Source organism: Propithecus coquereli, unplaced genomic scaffold (genome assembly GCF_000956105.1).
Source record: "Propithecus coquereli isolate 6110/MARCELLA unplaced genomic scaffold, Pcoq_1.0 Scaffold153, whole genome shotgun sequence".
NCBI lineage: Eukaryota > Metazoa > Chordata > Mammalia > Primates > Indriidae > Propithecus > Propithecus coquereli.
In genome coordinates, this window is record NW_012139747.1 from 5,123,998 (window position 1) to 5,136,211 (window position 12,214).

At 38.7% G+C, this 12,214-nt stretch overlaps 1 protein-coding gene across 1 annotated transcript in view; it reads right to left on the bottom strand.

Annotated features, from left to right (window-relative positions):
• The window catches only part of KIF16B (kinesin family member 16B), a 244,576-nt gene that overhangs the window by 133,937 nt on the left and 98,425 nt on the right, over window positions 1-12,214 (bottom strand). The gene's annotated exons all lie outside the window — the stretch shown is intronic.

Genomic DNA, 12,214 nt, shown 5'->3' on the forward strand with positions numbered 1-12,214 from the left:
TCAACAATATCTTTATACCCCAGAGCAGAGAATAAACAAAACAACACAGGAATGCATGTAGGTCTTGGCCCCATGTGGGGGACCTGCTGGGGGTGTATCCAGCCTGAAAACTTGCCCTTTTATTGCCCTTTGTGGGCATCCTTTCATGGGGGAATTTGGGCATGTGTGGAAAAGATATATTGCAGCTGAAGGGGGCTGGGGGTCTTTTTTCCCTTGGGGATGCTGAATAAACTGCGCGTGTTTTATGCTTGTGTTTTCACTGTGTCACATGAGGTCAAGTATGGAATTTTCCACTTCTAGCATCATGCCAGCACTCAAAAATTTAGGATTGTGGAGCATTTCAAATTTTTGATGAGGGATATTCAGCCTGTATGTGTGCGTGTGTGTGTGTGTGTGAATACACACACGCACACGCACACACACACACACATATATACATATATACTCACACATACACATATGCTAATAAATGAAGCCACAGGTGTAAGAAAGAAACCCAAGGAGAGAACAGAGAGGTAGAAGAGACAAGGATCTAATACCAGGCACCTTGAGGAATACTGGCTCTTAATGGCCAAGTAGAAGAAGAACTTGCAAAGGAAACAGAGAAGGGGCCATCAGAAAAGAAGAAGGAGACCCTCAGAAGTCATGGGAAAGAGTGGTCAACAATGCAGAATGTTTTCGAGAGATCGGCCAAGATGAAAAGACTAGAAAACACCACTGTGCAGTAGAACGGAGGTCACAGGTGGCCTTAGAGCTGTTTTGGTAGTAGCCAGAAGGGAGGGATTGAGGAGTGAGTGAGAGGTCAGAAAATGTAGATTTACTGCATGCAGACAATTCGTCCAAGAAAGTCTATGAATGAAGAGAAAGAAAGAGTTGGCAGTAGCCAGAGGATTGGTATGATAGATCCTGCAAGATGTTTTGCTGTTAAAAGAAAACTCATGAGTATACTTAAAAAACAATAAGAAAATTAAAGGAAAAGAAGAAGATAGGTGAATAAGAGAAAAAATGAATGAGAATGGATGATGGTATAAAAGTTCTAGATGAAGCCTGGAGCATGTGTCCTGCTCAGAAACCGTGGTGTGGCTGAGGACAAGTCACTGTCAAATCTCCCCAGAATTCAGTTTCTTCACCTAGTCATCAAACTGAATAATGACTAAAGTCCCTTCCAGATCTTAAATTCTTTTAAACTATGAACAACTTGATCTGAGGTTAGTGTGATTAATTGCATAAGATGGACTTTTTGTGATGCATTTATCATTTTGAGAGCATGCCTAAACCTCCTTGAAATATATAATGGCTTCTTTGAGATTATTTCAGAGCTTAATAAATACCTGAAGACAAATTCCATAGGGTCTTAAAAGGGGATGGAGAGGAAATGACACTGTAAAAGGGTAGACAAAGACATTTGTTAAAAAGACAGAGAGAGAGAGAGAGAGAAGAAAAAGCTTCATTTAAATCTCTGTGAATGAGAGACCGGTGAATCCTGGTTTCACATGAGATTTTCTACTTTAATATTGCAAGTAAGCTAAAAAAAAAAAAAAAAAAAAAAGCATGTAAACATGTCTAGTGATCTCTAAGGAGTGCAGGGACAATAATCAATGATATCACAATCACCCCCCTCAAGTTTTATTAGATTTTCTAATTCTGCTACTGCACAAATAAACCAACTCATTTTTTTCCATTAAATACTGTCACATGAATATTTCCGAGCTGGTTATGTATGAATTGTTTCATTCTTGGTTGCAATTAATACAAATATATGAGACAATTGTGTTCCCAAAAGTGCATGGTCCAACATAATGTGAGCTTAGAGACTGCTGTGGCAGTGAAGATGGGAGGCCCTTTGTAATTCTGCTGCAGGGCTCCTAGCTCTGCATGTTAATTACCTTAGAAAGTCACACACAAACAGGATATGACGCATTGCTAAAGCATGTTCAGTGAAAGAGAGGTCTTCATTTTAGATGTGACAGGTAGAGAAGCCAAGTCTGTCAGGGAACATACGATTTTCTGAAATGGTACCAAATGAGAGGTGGAAATGAAGCACGGTGGGTGAAGTTCCTGTTTCGTTACCTGATTCAAGCAAAATGAAACTTGCTTGTGTGATAATTTTCACTCTGATTTAAAATGTCTTAAAATATTTATTTATACTAAAATAAGTTAAGATAATGGCACCATTTGGGGACCTGATAAAGTCTAATTTCCACTAACACGTCAATACTTAAGAACAGATTAAGTAATATGTTCTAAGGCCTTAGACTTGGTGACATAGACTTTATTATTTAGCACAGGAGAATTATAGAAATTTTTCTCTATTTCAAAAATGGCTTTGAAAGCTAGATTAAAAAAAAAATTAAGGTCTTATATGGCGTTTGTGGTGGGTAAGAATATTTCCCATAAATATTAAACAAATTCAAACTCCATGGCTTGATGCTAAGGGCTGGTTTGGGAATGAATGACAGGCGGGCTCTCTGAATCAAAGGCAGCGGGCATCCGTGTCAAAGCAGGCTGTCAGATCATCAGCTAGTGTTTTCGAAGGATGTAAATGCACATGACACCTTACCAAAAAGCCACATAGGCCTGTCCCTTCCTTTTCGATGTTTACAATCCAAATAAGGATTTACAATTTCCTGCTTTAGATAAATCACTTTAATCCCTGTTTACTCTTGATAAAGCGAATATTAAAAACTTAGATTCTGGGACTCTGAAGAAAAAAGAAAATTGATTTTCAATCTTTGCTACTGAGGTTTCCAGCCAAATAATCCATTGAGACTGATTTGCCCAACTGTGTGTATAGGCTAAGTATAGAGCTTTGTAAAATTTCAAGATGCTCCAGTCCCATTCTCAAATAAATTTTTAAGTGTGTGTGTGGCAGGGGGGTAAGGAGGCGGTGGGGGAGACAGGGGGGAGCTGATTTTTTTCTTCTTAAAACCTCACGGGAGAAACAAAAAGAGTGTAGATAGTCCCCAATTTAAGATGGTTCTATGTAGGATTTTTCAACTTTATGACGGTGCGAAAATGATACCCATTCAGTATAGTATTCAATAAATTCCGTGAGATTTTCAACACTTTATCATAAACTAGGCTTTGTGTTAGAAGATGTTGCCCAATTATAGGCTAATGTAAGTGTTCTGACGTGTAAGGTAGGCTAGACAAGCTATGATATTTGGTAGGTTTGGTAAATTAAATGCATTTTCGACTTACGATGTTTTCAATTTATGACAGGTTTATCAGGACGTAGCCCTGTCATAAGTTGAAGAGCATTTGTGTATGGACTAGATCTGTCCTTCCGCAGGAAAATGTAGAAAGTGTATAAAATGATTAGAGGGCAATTCAAGACAGCAGATAATCCCATGATGAATTCCACAGAACTGAAGAGAAGGCATTATGTACCTGGCAGCAGTATTAGTAACTTTCTTTCCATTCCTCCCCAGGAGACCATATTCTTTGTTACCAAGGACTTATTCACTGTTAGTAACAATCTCAGCTACACATTTCCAGGCTCTGACATACTCAATATCCTATTGTCAATATCCTATTGTTCCTCCCAAAACAGTTCTTACAAAATCGCCTCCCTTCCAGTTCCTTTATTCCTCAGCTCCTACAGTTTCTAACCTTCAACCCCTTTCCTCACTGCTCCTCTACAAGCCCCACTTCAGGCTAAACGAACCTTGCATGTCCTTCACCTCTCCGCCCACGTCATTCATCTACTGAGTGGTGAGCACTGACCGGCTCCCTTGTGCCTTCTGCAGAAAATTCAAGCAACCAGCCTGGGACTTTAGAGCCCTACAAGCCTGCCCAGGACTCAACAGCCTTGGCCTCAGTACCGTACTCCTCGCCCCACCCCCTGTCCAGTCTAAAGACATTTTTTTACACACTTTGGTAGAAATATTATCTAAGTCAATTTTCCACCATATGCCATTAGGACAGATACATTCTTTCACTTTAGAATTCAACTTGAGATAAAAGTCCCCCATTTCAGCAGTCTAAGGCCACCCTCTGGGAGGAGTTTTGGCTATGCATGAGCAGTCCACCCTCCCTCAACGAATGCAGCTACAGTTGAAGCAAGAACAAACAACAAACTTATGGCGAAGTTTGCATGGAAGAATGGTGAAACCACTGATGCTTTATGTAAAGTTTACAGGGACAACTCCCCAAAGAAATCAGCAGTTTACAACTGGATAACTCATTTTAAGACGGGATGAGACAATGTTAAAGATGAAGCCCACGGCAGCAGACCATCCACATCGATTTGCGAGGAAAAAATTAATCTCATTTGTGCCCTAAGAGGACCGATGATTAATAGCACAAACAATAGCCAACAATAGCTAACATCCCAACTGGTTCAGCTTACACAATTCTGATTGAAAATTAAAGTGGAGCAAACTTTCCGCTTGGGTGCCAAAACTGCTGTGCCCAGATCAGCAGCAGACAGAAGCAGAGCTTTCAGTGCAAATTTTAAGCACATGGCACTAAAACATTTCTTCAGAGAATCGTTAACCGGAGATGAAACATGGCTTTACCAGAATGATCCTCAAGACAAAGCACAATCAAAGTGACGGCTACCAAGAGGTGGAAGTGGTCCAGTCTAAGTAAAAGCAAACCAGTCAAGAACAAAAGTCATGGCAACAGTTTTTTGGCATGTTTAACACACTTTCCTTGTTGACTTTTTTGCAGGATTAAAGAACAATAACATCTGCTTATTATGATAGTGTTTTGAGAAAGTTAGAAAAACCCCTGGGAAAGCTTCACCAGAGAGTCCTTCATCACGACAATGCTCCTGCTTGTTCCTCTCAGCAAACAAAGGCAATTTTGTGAGAGTTTTAATGGGAAATCATTAGGTATGCACCTTATACTCCTGATTTGGTTCCCTCTGACTTTTTTGTTTCCTAATCTTAAAAAATCTGTAAAGGGCATCCATTTCTTTTCAATTAATAATGTGAAAAAAGACTACATTGACATGGTTAAATCCCCAGGATCCTCTGTCTTTAGGGAAAGACTAAACGGCTGGTATCATCACTTATAAGAGTGTCTTAACCTTGATACAGCTTTATGCTGAAAAATAAAGTTTACATTTCTATCTTTTAATTCCATGTTTCTATGAACTTTTTGAAGTCTCCTCTTAAGCCTGTGGATTCAAGCAACTTGGCAAAACCCAAACAGGTTGACCCCAAGAAACCCATGCCAAGACCAATGCAAAGCCACCTAATGGGATATGAAGCTGAAAACGAAGTTTAAAAAGGAGAAGCGAGATCAAGAAAAATAGATGTGATGAGTGAGACAAGAGAAGAGAGGGTTTAAAGAGATTGACAAATGGTTGTTTCACGTGTCAAAGTGTGGGGCACCAAGAAACTGACTCCAGTGTGATTAGTCTTGATCAGCTGTTCTCATACTCAAGCACGCAACAGAATCACAGGCTTATAAAAAACCAGATTGCTCAGCCTCATCCCTAGATTTCTAGTTTGGTAGGTCTAGGATGGGGCCTGGGAATCTGCATTTCTAACAACCTCCCAAGTCATGTTGATGTTGATGTCCCATTTTGAGAACCATCAGTTTTAGGTATACTCTTTTAAGAATTGTTAGGGCTTTGACATTCAAAAATATCTGTCGAATCAGCCCATACACGAGTGAAGAGGTGTCAGATTTACAGGTCTCTCACTTGAGGAAGACATATGAGTGCTTAGGGGCAGGCGCAGGTGAATCAGCAGGGTAATAGGCACTGATATCTGCTGACTTTTTGTGCACATAAAAGATCTCTTCTGTTAACTGGATACCGTGGCTAAACCACTGGGAGATGTATTTCCCTTTCTAGTTCCACTAAAGTTCTTTTTTAATTTGTCACTGAACAACTCACAGCGGCCCTCCAGCAGATGAAAATTTTATCAAAGACTCCTCGGCTCCACTTTGCAGACAATCATCTGTTCCCTCTATCTGAGCACTTGAATAGATGCAAATATATTTTGGCAGTCAAGCACAACACATTCAGATGCACCTAAGTATAAATTTCCCAGATGCTATTTCTGCAGCACTTCTAAAAAGAGAGATGAACATTCAATGGATCTGACAAACCAGCGAGAAGACCAAAGGAATCCACTTATATGAATGGAAAAATTAATTACATTTAACAACTATTAGCTTTAAATAACACATTATAGTAAAAAGAGAAAAATAATAATTAAAATAAGAGAATAACTCCCAGCAATTGTAGGACGAATGCTGAAATACTTTTTGAATTACAATGCATTTGACTGTTGTACCATTTCATATTAAGCATATTTAATAAAGGAAAAATCTAGGGTCTCAGACTCCCAAGAAGAGCTTAAGGCCTATGGACTAGATATCATGGTCAAATTCATGCTTTCTTATTTAACAACGGCCTCTTCTTTCTATGGAATCATAGTATAGACTCATGAGAGTGAGGAGACATAAGCTTTGTAGAACGCAGCAATCAAAGATCATGCTTAGATGTAATGCTACATACCCCATGCACTATTTCTGGGAGAAGTCAAAAAAGACGAGAAAAATTTCCTATGCCAGGCTTTAGGCAACATTCATTACGTAAGTTATCACAATTAATGTTTATAATACTAGCAAATGCTTTTCATTTCAGTGCAGACACTACCAGATGAAAACAACTGCTATAATTTAAGGCAGGGGAAATAGTTTATGTAATCAGAAAGAAACAAGGCTGTTAACTGACATAGGTAAAGAATTTGTTCCCAATGGTGACAATCTGCTAAATTTAGATAAATCTCCTATTAGTTAGCATTCACATGTGTATTAAGTAATTTAGATAAGGAAGTGGTAATTACTATCATGTTTTTTAATGGGACAGCCTAACTAACACATTTCCAAATGAACAGCAATTTACTAATGAAAAGAGACATCTGAATACCAAATATCAGCAACACACTAAAACTAAACACTGGTAGTGAAAAGGTGGGAAGCTGCTGGTAGTGTAAGGTGAACCATGAATCCAGTCAGCTGTGGAGTTAACATGGTTAGCAATCAGTGTGACTTGAGTTACCACCATCTGCATTCTCTGAGCTGGAAGGCTACTTGGGTCTGTTTCAAAAGGTTTCTTTCTGTTATGCCCTTCCTGGATCCAACCAATGCGCCAGATGCCAGTGAGGTACATTCTGATGACTGAGAGACAATGGGTTGGGAAGGGCCTTAGGCCAATAACCACTCCAGTTAACCAGCAACTGGGATCAGAACAACAAATTGGGAGACCAGGGATACCTGGGCTTCATGATCCTAGGGCTTCGGGTATGACCCAAGCCTGGCTTAAGAGCTGAAGAGATGACACAGGACACACAGTATTAAGTTATAATTATTTAAGTTGCAGAGAAATAAAGTATGAATTTGTGCATATGAGCGATAATGAATGGTCTGCTGTAATTTTTTTTTTTTTTTTTGGATGAGGGTTGGGGGGAAGGGAGTTGATCCAATATGGCAATTATATAGCTATCCCCAGACCCATCTCCAGGAGGCTTGCCTGCCATCTGTTAATTCAGAAAATTTGACTTTGTAGAAATTAACTAAGGCAGGATTGTGCAGAAACATGATAGACAATTTACTTAAAAATTTGTTTTATGGGGAAAAAGCTAAGATAGTTTCTGGAGCATCAAAATGCTACTGTGTTTAATACTGTTCCCCATTTATTATGTTTTAATGAAGCCTATATACTTTGTATTTTTTTTTTTTTTGCCTTAGGCTTTTTTTTTCTTTAATAAAGGCTCACAGATATAGTTGAAAATCATTTTGTAGCTCTGCCTGATCAAACCCCATCCTTCTTCTCCAATGGTTAAACACTGTTCTGATACAGGGATGTATCAGTCCCATTCACGTTTTTAAAAATATTTACTACATATTTTTGCACAACCACAAACAATATATCACTTTGTGTTTAAAAAACATCATGTTTCCATTCTCATTTTAAAAACAACAGAAAAGGTTAGGTAGAGAATTCTAATCCTTAATTTCTGAAGGACTATAGATGTTTTTCCCTTACTGAGATCTTTCAGTCTTAAAGTATGCATAATTAAAAAATAAAAACCAAGTTGTCATCTTGCTTCTGCCATGAACTGCTTTGAAACGCAAAGTCATCTTGCATTTTAGTGTCCTAAGACTTGCTGAAGACATTTATACTCAGTGCACAGCGTTTTAACACCTTCGAACAAAGTATTTTTATGTCAATTCCATTAACAGTGATACTGAGGAAGCTGTTCATAGCACAGCAGAATGCCAGAGGAACTCAAGCCCATCAGATCTGAAGATCTTGGCATCATGGCAATAAAACAATTAAGAGCATCCTGCAGGGAAAAACAATTCCCACAATTAACCTTTAATGCCAATTACTACCACTACTTTCTTAGGACAAGTCACATCTTCAGTATGAAGATCCAAAATGTAGTTCCTAACTTGAATCGCTACCAGAATAGGCATATTTTTAAAATGGATGTTTAACTTAGGGAAAAATTTAAGATAAAAACAAAAACAAAAAGACACTTAATAAAACATGTGCCACTAATCCCAGCTACTCAGGAGGCTGAGGTGGTAGGGTTGTTTGAGCTCAGGAGTTCAGGACCAGCCAGGGCAACATGGTGAGACTGTCTCAAAAATAAAAATACAAATAAAAAGATACTGAATAAAAATACTGCATAGGAGATATATTATTTAGGTACCATGCCTCAATCCACAAGCGAATTAAAAACCTAATCAAAGCTGTATAAACAATTTCTTCAAACTAAATAAATAAGCTGATAATCTTTTTTTTGACAGGGAGGAGGAAGAGCAGAAGGGTAACATCTCAAAATCAAATGTTAAATTTTTAGGTAGTGCCCATATTAAAAAGTATGTGTTCTAAAAGTTCCTTTTTCAGAATGATGTTTGGTATTCAGTACTGATTTTCCCACAGGCAAATCTGCAAGAGACTATTTAACCCAAAGACAGCAGGAACAGCAGTCACTGCAATCCATAATCCATTCAGCATCAGGGGCTGCACTTGATGGAAACTCCAGGAGCTCCAGGGAAAAGCAGCTGGGGGCAGTGAACTACTGTGCCATAGTTCAAACGCAGGGGCAAAAAGCCAGGTGGCTCCAACAGCCAATGCTGATGTCTACGGGCTATTTCTGAGTCAAGAACTACTTATACTAAAGAATTCCCCCCACAATCAATCCCAATTGTATACAATTATGTTTGGAATTTTATATTCATGAATAAACACAGTTCATATATATATATATATATATATATATATATGAAAAACCTTCAAAGTTTTATTGAAAGAAATAGATGAAAATTCAAATATAAGAGGCATATTGTATAAGAAGTCTCAAGACGGAAATATATTTTTAAAATGCAAATAAATCAAAGGAAATTAGAATCTAACACCTCAAGGGATATTTTAACACAAAAAATACTATTCTAAATTTTTTTTGAAAAAATTAATAGGCATGCACAGCAAAAAAACACTCAGATAAGAATAGAGATTAAAGCATATTCTTTTTTTCTCCCGCCCGGCCCTCTAAAGCATATTTTAAAACAACGAGCATTAAAACTGTGTGATACTGGTACAAAAGCAGAAACACAGAGTATTGGAATAAAGTGGAATGCCAAGGAATAGATATAATGCTGTATGTGTTTTCATTTTTGGTAAAGTAAGTTTCTTCAAAAAACGGGTGGGTATAAAGTGGAGTAAGGTTATGATAAATGGTATACCAACATGGGGAAGAAAAGTTAAATTAGAGCTATACTTTATAAACCAATGAAGCCCCGAAGTACTATTTCGAAACAAAAACTTGAAAGGATAAAATAACTAAAGCATCAGGAAAAATAACACAAAGCAAAACCAAATGTTTTCTAGTTCTGTGGCTGATTTTAAAATTATCAAAGAAATCAAAAAGAAAAGAACAGTAGATTAAAGCAAATGAAAAGTAGATTTAAAAAGTAATAAAATCATATATAAATAGAAAACACTATAATATTGGGAGCATATCTAAATCAATATGAGAAAGTAGTTATAAGGAATTATAAGGGTAAACAGAGTATGCACTCAAATTAATCAGGGAAAAAAAAAATACATGTTTTATTTCCCACAATTCCAGCAGGCAATAGTGAAACTGCTCTACTCATAGGTTAGCAATGATTTTGAAAACCAGTACAAGCCTACGGCAAAATCCTGGTAGAATAAAAGCAATCATCTAGGTAAGATTACCTCCCTCTGGCCTGAGGGACATGCAGCAGATACAGGGAACTCAACTGTACACATTCCTTCCCCCCCTTCCCCCTGGGGCAAAGAGATACTGTCTCTCACCATGCCCCAGGCCCCAGTCCCTGCTGTCTGGAGGGACAGCAGCAGAACCTTCACCTGAGGTCCAGATAGAGAACAAGCAGGTGATCTGGCTGCGGTCTAGACTCCACTTACATGATTCACTGGTGGCGATGTGTGTTAACTCTGCCCTTCAATTACCCGTGCCATCAGCACTAAAGCCTGTGAGTTTCCCAAGCAGGGACTGCCACTAAAGAGCCCTACATGGTGACTGCTTGCCTGTCAATTATGGTGACTTTCCGGGCACAGGGCAGAGATAGCCTCCCACCATGACTAATACTGCTGTCTGGAAATAACCTGTTTCTCTATCCTATATTGCCAGAGTGCTCATCCTGGTTGCAAAAATGCGGCTTTGGTAATGATCACTGGGTGCTCACTGTGTCCCTTGCTTACGTTGGTCATCTGCTACTGCTGACTTCTGATCTTCCTGGGAAACTTTGTTTCATGCTTGCCTTGTTTTTGGTGTGTCTAGTCATTCTTTGGCCAAGAGCACACCAAGAACCAAGGACAAACAAGATTATCGACCTTGAACCCTGACAAAAGGAACCAGGGCTCCTTGGAGAACTGTTTAGTCCCAGGAAAGTATGAGATAAGCCTGGAATATCTTGTGTCAGCAAGTAAGGAAGTGCTCACAGAACACGGAGGACAAGGCAAAGGACACAAAAGCCAGCTTGAAGGAACTCGCATTGGCCAAATCTGGGACAATTTGATTATCAAAATAATGATAAAAACAGATCAAAACCTAGTAAAATAAAATAGCAAGCTGTGTGACCCTATTGATTTAATTAGATAAATGGCAAGAAGAGAAAGTTCTTTCTTGTAATAAAAGACCAATTAATAAATGTAGAAAGAATGATGAAATTTAAAAATCACCATTTGGCAACTATCAGAATAATTATTAATTCAGTAAAAAAAAATGGATTCTAAAACCAGTGGGCGAAAGTGTAGTGGAAAATTCCACTGCCGAGGCTCTACCCCATTGTCTTCCCTAAGCAGCTATAAACCGCTTGCAACAACTCCTGCTAAGGTGAAATAAGCCAGGAAGACATTCCATAGGAACTCTGTACCTGGAACTAAGGTTGCTCGGGACCCTGCCCCCACAAAAGAATGACCTCATTGTAACTATGCCCCACTTCCTTACTTATTAACTGTGCCCCAAGCAAAATGTATAAAAGACTGCTACGTTCTTTATTCGGGGCTCGGAATCTGGGGAGAAAAATCCCCTCTAGGCCCACCAGCGTATATAAATCTGTTTTGCCAATACTTCTGGGTGCCTCTCAGTCTGTTCCCAGTCAACTCTGCTGTAACGAAAGTATGACCAAGAATAGAATATTTATTATCTCCAAGTACCTTCCCAATATACGTATTAACAACAAAGGGGAAAGGAGTAAATTCACAGGGAAGAAGCGCGAGCAAGCTCCATCTTAACTGAGAGGTCAAAGTGAACAACACCAATAATGGGATAACGGAAATCATGTCATAAGATATGAGGAAAACACAACATGGTGTCTCTGATAATCCCGTCAAAATGCACACTATTAGTCCAATCATGAGGAAACAAAGATAAATCCTACATTCATGTGGAGGGACATTCTACAATATATCTGACCTACTGTTTTCAAAATTCCCAAAGTCATAAACGTCCAGGAAAGACCAAGGAACTGTGACTCTCTGGAGACTGAAGGAGACTACAGCGATGTGGCAATCCAATGCCACACAGGAAGCCAGACTGAAGAGGGACCATAAGGAACACTGTTGGGACAAATGGAGAAACTTGAATGGGGTCCGAGAATCAGATGGTAGAAATGTATCAGCATTAGTGTCCTAAGGTGATGTCACTGTTTAAAGGAAATACACACTGAAGTATTCAAGGGTGGTGGGGAA